Consider the following 11,934-nt stretch of genomic DNA (forward strand, 5'->3'; position numbering starts at 1 on the left):
CCCGGCCCGCGCGCAGAGGTGGCCACCAGAGCTGGCAGGCCAGACTCGGGGACTCCCGCAATCCCAGTCTCGCAGCCTGGTGGATTCCAGGGGCGCGCCTTCCACCATGACCCAAGGTTTCCCTAACCCCTCGGCGCAGTTCGCCGAGGGAAAACAACCTTTGGGCGCAGAGCACCCGACTGGGCGCGAGGTGTTTGAGCCCCGAGAGCGCACGGCGCCCGCGACGTGGGCGGGAAGGAACGAGCTGGGCTTTGGCAGCTGGAGAAATCGGGGGTAGGGTCTAGGCGACTTCACCTTCTAGCTCTGTGACCTTGGGCAAGTCACGTCGTCTCCTGGAGCCTCCAGCAGTGACCGCTGCTGGAGTCTCCTGCGCCCCACCCCCATTCCCTAATCCGGCTAAAATAAACAGAGGGCTGCCTTGAAGGAGAAAGAAAATGACAGCTGCACGCCGTGTGCCTTGCGGCGAGTGATCGGAAAAAGAGAGGGTCCTAGTCTGGGTCGGGAGGGGAATGAGAAGGGTGAGGGCAGGGTCGCAAACTCAAACGCCTACGGGGCCGGTCGATAATATAAATTGGCGCTGCAGGCTAGGCGATATAAGGAATGGTCTTGCCTCCACAAAGAGATATGAGCTCTCCTATATTTCTTGAGACACGAGGCCCTCTCTCGGTCTGTCTTTTGTTTCCCACTTTTGAGAGAAGGGTTATGAAAAATGTTTTGCTTTCCTCTTAAGTCTACTATAAAAAACACCAGCTAAAGCTCCGGAGGCAACCATACAGACGCTGGGCTCCATCGCCAGGGAGGTAAAGGGCAGCGCTGGGGACAGGGCACAAGGATCCCATCTCAAGGGACAGCTGTCTTTTCTGCTCCAGGTGCTGGTTGTCGGGGGAGGGGTCCGGGGCACAGTATAGCCCCATCTTCCAAATTTTCAACAGAAGCCATCGTATGTGAAATATTCTGATTTAAAATTTTTAACTGGTAAAAAATAATTTTTTAGACTTCATGTGAGCCCAGGGGAGAATGTCCACCACCTTCTTGTTTGGGAACTCTGCTTTGGGGGCTGTTTGAATGTACACAGTGTAGGGGCCTGATCTACTCACATGTCTGTGTGTGTGTGTGTATGAGCAGTTCGTATCCAGGCTGCTCCTATTGGCACCATAACACCCCTCTTCAGCATCTGCAGGAAAGAGGTGGGAGGGAGAGGTGAGTCAGCGGCAGGATCTGCCCTTGGGGCTCATGGTATAGGGGAGATGATTAGGAACCGGGATTGGGCACTGGAGGCTGGTGGTTGAGGATGAAGGAGCAGGATTGAGGGCTGGAGTATAAGATGGCATTATAGTAGTGTATGCTCTGTCTAAAGGGATGGCTGGGTGTGGTGGGTCACACCGTAATCCCAGCACTTTGGGAGTCTGAGGTGGGTGGATCACTTGAGGTCACACAGCCAGATGTGGTGGTGGGCGCCTGTAATCCCAGATACTCAGGAGGCTGAACCAGGGAGAATTGCTTTAACCTGGGATGCGGAGGTTGCAGTGAGCCAAGATCATGCCATTGCACTCCAGCCTGGGTGACAAAGCAAGACTCAGTCTCAAAAAAAAAAAAAAAAAAAAAAAAGAGTGTATGCTGGACACCACTATGTCCTTGCATACATTTATAATTTGGCTTGAACCTCACACGCAGTCCTATTAAAGAAACATGATTATCCCCATTATGCAGATGCAGTAGTTGAGGCATAAGGAGAGGTAGCGCCTGATTGCTCAGGGCCAACCTTATTCAATAGACTACTGGGGTAGCTAAGATACGTCCTTGGGAGGTTTGATTTCAATGTCCATGTCCTCATCTTTCCTCCTGCTATAGTTTCTACTCTGGGGTTTGAATTGGGGAGATGAGGTTTGATATACAGGAAAGGAAGGGTCTTTTCTGCTCAGTTTGGCTGCTTTGTTCACTTCTCTTCTTGCCCCTCTCTCTTCAGCCAGAATGGAATGATCTATGTAAGAGTCAGGATAGATTAGGGGATGTCATAACAAATAGTCCCCAAATCTCAGTAACAAATCAACAAAGGTTTGTTTCTCATTCGTCCATCATTGGTCTACTACTCCAGATCACCCTCACTTGAGGACCCAGCCTGACAGCAGCCACTCCAGAGGTACACCCACTAGCCATCAATGGCTCAGCCCAGACACAGTGGATTGTGTCTGGTCACAATCCATTGGCCAGAACTGGCCCCACAGTCCCACCCAAGAGAGCCAGGAAGTATAATCCCACCTCATGCCTGGAAGGCAGAGCTGAAATAGATGGAGAGTAGCGTGAGTGCCTGCACACCCTGCGGTCCCAGCAGGATCTGGCCCCTGCCTTCCTCTTCAATTCTGCCTAGGCCCTGGCCATAAGGGCCCCCAACCCCTCACTTTGTTTCTCCAGCATCCAAGCTCATCCCACCTCCAGGCCTTCCCATTTGCCTTTCTTCCTAGAATACCCTGTCCCTAGATCTTCACATGGCTGGTTCCTTTTAGTCACCCAAACCTCAGCTGAACTGTTTCCTTCCAAGTGGTGCTCAGAGTCATGTCAGGAGAAGGAGGAGGGGCGCCCCTGCAGAGAGGGGGAGTAGGCGTCTCACTGGAACTCTTCTTAAGAATCCAGGGTGAAGGGCTGCCAGGAAAGGGTTTGTCTCAGACCCTAAGGTAGGATGGCCAGATGCGAAGAGGACTCCTGAGAGCTCCAGCCTCCTTTGCTTCTGTTACTCAGGCAAATTTTTCTTCAGAAGACGAAGTCTTGGTCTATCCTGAATTTTCAGGGCTGACAGTTCTGCTTCAGATGCTGGCATGGCAGCAGGGCTCTGGGCCCCTGTCCTCGCCACCCAGATACCCTGTGCCTTTCCCCAGCAAGTGCTCTGTAGTGAGGCCGCTCCCTGAAGGCATCTCCTGAAGGGATTGGCAGGTGTCCTGCCATCATGGCCTGATGCAAAAGAGGAGTCCTAATCAGCTGTTGGTCAGTGACATCGAACTGCTAATATCCCCTGGACCTGGGGAGCTCAGACCCTGTGCTGAGGCCATCATATGACTTGGACATGCACTGAAGTTCCTATGAGTTGCTTGGAGTATAAATTTCCATGTCCTGCCTATCCTGATGTTGATCCAGGATGTCTGGGGAGGGGTCTAGGAATCTGCTTTTACCGAGCCCTGTAATACCTACAAGATGTTTCTGCTGCTGCCAATGGTCTGAAGACTGACCATGCTTTGAGGGACATTGTCCTAGGTCTTTGCTATAGGTGCTATCAACAACTGGGTGTTCCTCACCTACCCTTTAGGTCCCTGGTTTTCTGCAATTAAATGCAGACACTTAAATTCATCCCAATTATATTCCATCGTATTACATCTAATCCTTCTTTCCCATATGGAGCCCTCTCAGGACGTGGGTGCTGTCAGGCAGGGTATTTGCTATTTTCTTCTGCTTCCTGTCATTCCCAAATGACATTAGGAAGTCACATATACTTTCAACCAAGTCCTTACTAAACAGGTTGCTGCAAGCAGGACCAAGGACAGGACCTAGAGGCTCACCAGCTGCTCCTTTGTCCACTCAGCAAGCCTCTGACCACACCATCCTTCAGCTCACATCTCACTGCTGCACCCACAAAGAGAAATGGAAAGACTTAGCAGAGCCCCAGAATCATGAGCTTCCAGCTTTGCTCAAATCTACCAGACAAATAACCCAATTGATCAGGAAATTAGTTCAGCAGGCAGGACATGCTCTTGGAGACCCTTAAGCAAGACACTGGATTTTCTATTTATTTATTTATTTATTTATTTATTGAGACAGGGTCTGGCTCTGTCACCCAGGCTGGAGTGCAGTGGCACTCTCTCAGCTCACGGCAACCTCCGCTTCCCAGGCTCAAGTGATCCCACCTCAGTCTCCCAAGTAACTGGAACTACAGGCACATGTCACCACTCCCAGCTTTTTTTTCTTTTTCTCTCTCTCTTTTTTTTTTTTTTTTTTGTAGAGATGGGGTTTCACCATGTTGCCAGGCTAGTCTTAAACTCCTAAGCTCAAGCCATCTGCTTGCCTCGGCCTCCCAAAGTGTTGGGATCACAGGCGAGAGCCACTGCGCCCAGGCAAGACATTGGCTCTTTATGGTGGTCCAAGTGTTCACATCTGCTGTGGTCCAAGTGTTCACATCTGCCCACTGCTCAGCATTCAGCTTCTGTCTTCTGGAAGCAGCTTCCTGTCTTTTCTTCGAAGCATCACCCCTCCCCACCATCAGTGCACAAGATTCAGGTCAGACTATCCCACTCCGTTTCCAAAAGACAGCACATGCCCAGGCCTGGCCAATCAGCATCCACTGTTCCCTGAAACACAGTGATTGGTTCAGGGATGGGCATATGGCACTAGCCAGGCCATTGAGTCTCATTTCTGGGAGTTTTGTTGGAACTAAGGAGAGAAAGAATTTCTTTTCTTGCCGTACTTAAAACTGGAAATAAATGACCTGATCTTGGCAGCACTGCCACAAGAGAAGGGCATGCCTGAGATTGAAGCTTGGGTGGAGAGTAGCAGAGCCTGGAGAAAAGAGGGTTGCAGAATCCTAGTTCATTGTTGAAGCCCTTAGATTCAGCTGCTTCGGAGGCTGCTGATACCGCTGGATTTTTCAGTTAGATCAGCCAACGCATTCCCTTTTGAGCTGTTTAAGCCCATTTACGGTTTTTGTCATTTATATTTGAAAACATAATACAGGGCTGGGTGCTGTGGCTCACATGTGTAATCCCAACATTTTGGGAGGCTGAAGAGGGAGGATTGCTGGAGGCCCTGAGTTCAAGGCCAGGCTGGGCAACATAGAGAGACACTGTGTATCACTGTGTATTAAAGCATTTTTTAAAATGAGCTAGGCATGTTGGCATATGCCTGTTGTCTAGCTACTTGGAAGTCTGAGTGGGGAGGACTGGTCGAGCCTAGGAGTTTGAGTCTGCAATGAGCTACGATAGGGCCACTGCATCCTATCCTGGATGACAGAATAAGACTCTGTCTCTTAAAAAAAGGGAAATAAAAATAATACAGAATTATCCTTTATTAAAAATATACAGGGTGAGCATTTATGACTGACTGCTATCTGTAAGGCTTGATGCTACCCACCGGGGGAACCTGCAGCATATTGGGGAAGACACAAATATCCTCCCAGTTGTAAACTGGGGTGGAATGAGAGCCAGATCATAAAAGAAATGAGTGCTTTGTGAGGGACAAGACAGGAGATGGAACTAGAAATAAGCCCCTTCAAAGGGCCCCTGGCAACATCTGGACCCGTCCCCTCTGCACACAAACCCCAACACTCACCCGTGCTCTGAATCCAACACACACACACAGCAAGCCAGCACCTGCCCAGTCTCCACAACTAACACAACACAAATGCACTTCCCACACCCAGCTCACACATGTGCATACTGGATAACCGATGACAAGCAGTACAGGTACTCATGTTCCCCGCACAGTCACATACGTGTACAGACTCTTCCATATCTTTCCACTCCTTTCCTGCACAGACTGTTCACATGCCCACCCTCCATGCTGCCCTGTTCTGCTGAGCACTTCATGCCTGGGCCTTGAGGCTGGCCTGGCAGTGCCTCGGCGCAAGAACTGGGATGTCACTGCCTTGGAGCCTCCAGGACCAAGGACAGCGCCCAGCATTTCTTGAGACCTCTCCAGGTGCCCAGGACAGGACTAAACTCTGTAGCTGGTTTATCTCCTTCGATTCTCACAGTCCCTTATGAAGTAGATGTGATTATTGTACCCATTATATAGATACAAAAACTGTGGCACAGAGAGGGGATGTAACTTGCTAAAAGCCACTCAGCTGGTAAGAGATGGAACAAGGATTTAAACCTAGAAGCTGCTCCAGAAATGTTTGCTGAGTGATTGAAAGAATGTTCAGTCTAAATGGTTTTATTAGAGACACATCCTCCTATGATGCATGTGTTATCTCACACACACACACACACGCATGCACACGCACCGCACACACCCAGAGACAACCTTTCCCAGCTCTGTGAGCTCCGTGACATCTCAGTCTCTGAGGTCTCCCTGGCTACACAGTCCCCCTTTCGAGTTTTCCTGCTGGGCACTCTCAGGCAGGTTGGGGGGTGGGCAGTTCTCTGCTGAGGGGCCTATGTGAAAAGGAGGAGGCGGAGAACTGTCAGGAAGGGGCAGGAGGAGCGGAGGAGGAGGAGGATGGGATTGGACCAAGTGGAAGCCTGGCACTGTGCCCTTTGCAGATGACCTGATGAGTATTTTGCAGAGTTAATTTCATTAGCGTCTCTGGGAGATGAACAATTAGCAAGATGCTCTGATGCCTTTAAAAGCTTAAGAGAAGGAGAAGGCGGCCTTTCTTGCTTCCCCACCAGACCACAGCATCCCCCACCCCCACTCTCCTCCATCTCTGTCCCCATCTGCATCGTTCATCCACCCTTGTCTGATCTTCTCTCGTGCCCTCACGCCCTCAGAGCCACTTCTACCCTCACCCCACCCTGCTCCTTGGCCACCACACAGCCCCTCCCTCCCTCTTCCAGGCTCCCATCTCCCCTGCGGCCTTGTGCTGGAGCTCTGCCCACACCGCATCAATTGGTCCCCTGTGTTCTGATCGCTCAGACACCCAGCACGGGGGCCTGGCACTGGCCCAGCCCTCCAAAGAGACACAGCTTTCTTTGGCACCCAAAGAAAGCTGGGTCAGGTAGGGGTTCCCTGGTTTTGATTGATTTTGCTACCAGGTCTCTAGCAACTTCCAGATGGGGTTCCAATGGGGATTGGAGCTCCCATGCCAATCCCAGGGTGGGTCTGGTAGGCAGGACAGAGGTAAGCTTTGACTCAGTGAACCGAGGGCTGGGAGAGGAGGCAGAAACTTACCTCTGCCTTGCTTACCAGACCCACCCTGGGATTGGCATGGGAGCTCCAGTCCCTTGGGGAAGGTTGGGGCCCACAGAAGGGAGGCCCAGGTCTGTGGGGGGCATCTGTGGCTGTATCAAACAGGTGGAAAATGGGACTCCAGACATCCTGGGGCAGTGTTTGTCCCAGACACCTGCTGCGTGACCGTGGTCCTGGGAACACACCCTCATACTGCCTCCTCCATGCTCTAAGTCAGTGGGAAGGGTTCTGGTCCAGCCACCAGCCTCCCACAAGCCTCCTCTGGGCAGCCCTGGGTAGTGCTGGCATAGGGAGGCCTGGCTAGATGGGTCTTGAGTTCTCTAGGACCAGGTCAGTGTTCTAGGCAGGCCCTTTTCCCCCAGACTAGATGGTTCCTCGGTGATTTGAAACCCCCTTCAGCCCCAGACCCCCACTTCAGACAGGGCATCAAAACCCCCTCAGAGCTTGCTGAAACCCCGATGTCAGGCCCCTCCTCAGGTCTACTGACAGGATCTTTAGGTGGGGCCCAGACAGCTGTGTTTTAAGAGATTTCCGGCTGGGCCTTAAAGACTGGGAACCACTGCACGCAGCATGGGCCAGGAGTGGGAGGACAGTGGTCACAGCCCTGAGGCCGGGCAAAGAAACCCTTGCTCTGCAGCAGGGCCTCTCAGCGGCCTGTGTGGGAGGGTCTCCTTTCTCCAGGAGCAGGGTGGAAGCTGGTTATTCCAGGGCAGGTCAAAAAATTCTGGTCTCTAAAGCACAGATATACACACACATATACACATACACACATACGGTGCATAACCAGATAGACAGTGTATCTGTGGTCTTAACGTTTCAGGGGGGCTACTAGGGATGAAAAGTCTACAAAGGCTCCTTATGGGGGAAATGGTAAAAAACAGGCTAAGAAACACCTCTTACTACTCAAAGAGCCTCAGAAGCACAAGAGCACAACAAATACTCCACAGCTGGACGTGCACACACACAGAAACGCAGGCAACACACATATACACAGCCCACACCCGGATATGCACACTCACGGAACAGCCAACACACACACACATATACACAGCCCACACCCGGATATGCACGCTCATGAAACAGCCAACACACACACACATATACATGCACCCCACATCCAGACATGCATACACAAATACACATACTCCACACCAAGGCGTACACACACCCTACACCCAGACATGCACACACGCATATACATGCACCCCACACTTGGACTGAACACACACACATACACACACCCTACACCTAGACATGCACACACAGATATACACATCCCACACCCAGACTGAATACATACAAGCACACACAACTCACATCTGGGCACACACACACACTCCCCCACACACATCTGGACATGTACACACAGACCCAGGGATACACATGCTCCCAGGTACACACAAACACACAGGCCACACCTGGACACAGCCCACGCAATGGCACACCCCACACACATGAATAGAAAGTCTCCCTCACACATATGCAAACACACACACTCTCTTCTTCACCCTCCCACACAATCATCAAGAGACTCCAGTCACACTGCGTTAGTGAAGAGGAGACTAGGTTAAGATTTTAATAAGCTTTAAATAAATAAATATACCTTTACCAGGACGCCATGCTTTTTTATTAATGTGACGTCTTGGCCTTATGCTTCTTGAGAACAGAGGAGGCACACAGCCGTCTTCACACAGGGCCACCCGTGCATGCGTGTGGGTGTAGAGTTGTTTTTGAGATGAGTGTGTGTGCTGTTCATGGCTGTGAAGGAGACACGCATCTCTATGCAGGCGTGTGTGTGCAAGCATCTTCTAAGTGTGTGCTGAGTGTCAGTGTCATGGGCAACAGGTCAGGAAGCAGCATGTGTGTGTGCACGTGTGTGTGTGCTCATATGTGTTCTCATGTATGTATGTGTGTGCTCATGTGTATGTGTGCTTGTGTGTGTGCTCGTGTGTGTGCTCATGTGTATGTGTGCACTCATGTGTATGTGTGCTTGTGTGTGTGCTCGTGTGTATATGTGTATGTGTGCTTGTGTGTGTGCACATGTGTGTGTGGGTGCATGTGTATTTGTGTGTGCTTGTATGTGTGGTTGTGTGTGTGTGCTCATGTGTGTGTGCACACTCATGTGTATGTGTACTTGTGTGTGCTCATTGTATGTGTGTATATGTATATGTGTTGTGTGTGCACTCGTGTGTGTGCATGCATGTGTATCTGTGTGTGCTCGTATGTGTGCTTGTGTGTGTTCTTGTGTGTGCTCATGTGTATGTGTACTTGTGTGTGTGCTCGTGTGTATGTGTACTTGTGTATCTGCTCGTGTATATATGTGTATGTGTGCTTGTGTGTGTGCACCTGTGTGTGTGCGCATGTGTATCTGTGTGTGCTCGTGTGTATGTGTGCTCGTGTGTGTGTGCTCGTGTGTGTGTGCTCATGTGCGTGTGCACACATGTGCTTATGACTCTGGGGTCCTTAGGCAGACATTGTCAATTCCCAGAGCACTCAGTCTCTAAATCCTCCCTGTTCATCATCGTATCCCTTACTTTTGCCAACACAGTGCACACTCCAGGAATATGTGCTGAATGAATGAATCAACAAATTAATGTAATGCAAGCATCTCAATTTCTGTTCTCTTCATTAAACCTTATAAATTGCCCCGTGGCTTAGATATCATCCTGCTCATTTTACAGATGAGCAGACTGAGGCTTGGAGAATTTGAAGCAGCACCTCCACCATCGCCATCCACATCTTCTACCTCCCAGGCTTGCACAGGGCACACTGGCTACCCTGCGGACGCTTGGGAGACCCAAGCAGAGTGGCCCGGGCTGCCTTCTCTGAGGTCGGGTCAGCCCTGCTCAGGTCGTTGCAGGAGGGCTGCTGAAGAGGCAGCCTTGTTGGAATCCGGCGCCCATGACAAGACTCTCTTGTGAGGTTTCGGACAATCCCTGCCCACATTTTCCTCCGCTCCTTCCTGATGCCACCAGACTCCTGGCCCTCGAAGTCCGCTACCCTGGCCCGTTGAGAGTCCTCTGGAGCTTGTGCAGAGCAGATGGGTGATGTTCACCCAGCGCAACCATTCTGACTCAGTCCCTCAGGGCTGGTACATACTGTGTGCCAAGGTTAATTAAACCGGTAATTAGAAGGAGAGATGCTTAATCTACCTGGTTAATAAAATAACTCCCCTCGCATGAGCTTGCGGACGCTGTCACTCTCTGGGCGGAAGCGGAGATGCCGCAGCCCCTGCACCGTGGATCAGCCGAGCAGAACGCTCCCTGCTCTCCGTGGGCCCGGCTCCTGCCCCACACCAGCTCCCTGCTCTCCGTGGGCCCGGCTGCTGCCCCGCGCCAGCTCCCTGCTCTCCCTGGGCCCGGCTCCTGCCCCGCGCCAGCTCCCTGCTCTCCGTGGGCCCGGCTCCTGCCCCGGGCCGCTCCCCGAGTCCTGGAACCAATTCCTGGGCCCACCTCAGCCACTTCAGGGTGGGATCTTGGAGGAAGCTTCAAGGGAGGTCAAGCCTGGGGAGATAGCTGGGGGTGTCCAGTCTCAGAGAAGGCACCGTGGTGACAGGCGGCACCAAGGTTTGTCCACGAGGCACCAGGCCCAGGGCAGCGACTCAGCACCCCGGGGGTCTCCCCTGTAGCCGGGACCCTCTCCTGTGCTTTCCTCACTGTCCGTTCCCTTCCTTCAAGGGCGAGCTCTGACCCTCACACTCTAAATTATATCCTTGGTGAATATCTTTAAAAATTAATTTTTAATCTTACATATAAAACATGAATACATTATGTTGTGTTTTTAAAAAAGACTGCACATCACCCCGCCTCACATCCTTGGTTTTTCCAGGGAGAAAGCCGCTGGCAGAGTCTGCCGCGTGGCCTCCTGGGCCTTTCTCTCCATGGGTGCAGGTCTATATGTCGGCATCAGTCACTAGACCGAGTTTTGCTTGAATTTAGATATTTACTCTCTGGTCTCTTGCTGTATGCTTCCTTCAGCAGTGTGTCTTTCCCCTCACTAACGACATGAGGAGCTGATGTTTTCTTCAGTTACATTTCATCGAGATGGAATTTTCTGGATGAGGAGAGGAGCCTCCCTCGCCCTCAGGACCCCACGCTGGGAATGTCCTGTACCTGTATCAGGGCACCCCCTGAATGGGAACCTTCAGCCAAAGGGGTCCACCCTGCCCCACCCCAGTCTTGTCGCCACGGCCCAAACGCTCCCCAGCCCCTATCCCCCTGTGCCTGGAGTGAGTCGGGGGACAGCAGGCCCCTTCCCTCCTCCATCGCGGAGACTACTGCAGCTCACAGAGCGCAGGTCTCTGTGTGCGAGGCTGCCTCAGTCCCGCTGTAGTGGCCGCCTCCTGCCAGCCTCACAGGCCCCCCAACAGGGTCTGGCTCAGGTGCAGGGTCTTCAAAGAGACAGGCCACCTCCCACTTCCCACCTCAAAGGACAGCCTGGAGGGACAGGGCCTGAGTGACAACCGCTCCCTCGGGGCTGCTCACCTGCACGGCCACCCCGCTCTCTCTCAGTTCCTGGCAACAGTGAGAGCAGACCCAGATGATGGGCAGCAGGCTGCAGGCGAGGGCGGACGTGTGCGGGTGTAGGGGAACGGGTTTTATTAACCTCGTAATGATCTGCTTAATGGGCTTTGAAGTCAGGTGCATCCAGCAGCTAGAGCAGGTGGCCCTGAGGCCACAGGGTATGAGCTGGTGGGATGTAGGAATCTGGAGGGTCTTTAGCCACCAGAGCGCCACGCGAGTTCCCAAGCTAAAGGGAATAAACAGGACACATGTTTATTATTATTTTTTAAAGGGGCATGAAATAGATTAGAGAGTGAAGGCAGGACTGGACAGGGCATGGGCTCAGTCCACCAGGTTGCTGGTGCCAGCTGTGTGGCCTTGGGCACATCACATCTGCATCTGAGCTCGGCCCGCTCACCCTCACCCACCCATCTGTCCGTCAGATATTCATTAATTCAACAGGTATTTATTGACCTCCCTGCTCTATGTCAGGCCTTGAGCTATGTGGAAGACCTTGTGTTTTTGGAGCCAAGTACTCCAG

Source organism: Mandrillus leucophaeus, unplaced genomic scaffold, assembly GCF_000951045.1.
Source record: "Mandrillus leucophaeus isolate KB7577 unplaced genomic scaffold, Mleu.le_1.0 Scaffold366, whole genome shotgun sequence".
NCBI classification, from domain to species: domain Eukaryota; kingdom Metazoa; phylum Chordata; class Mammalia; order Primates; family Cercopithecidae; genus Mandrillus; species Mandrillus leucophaeus.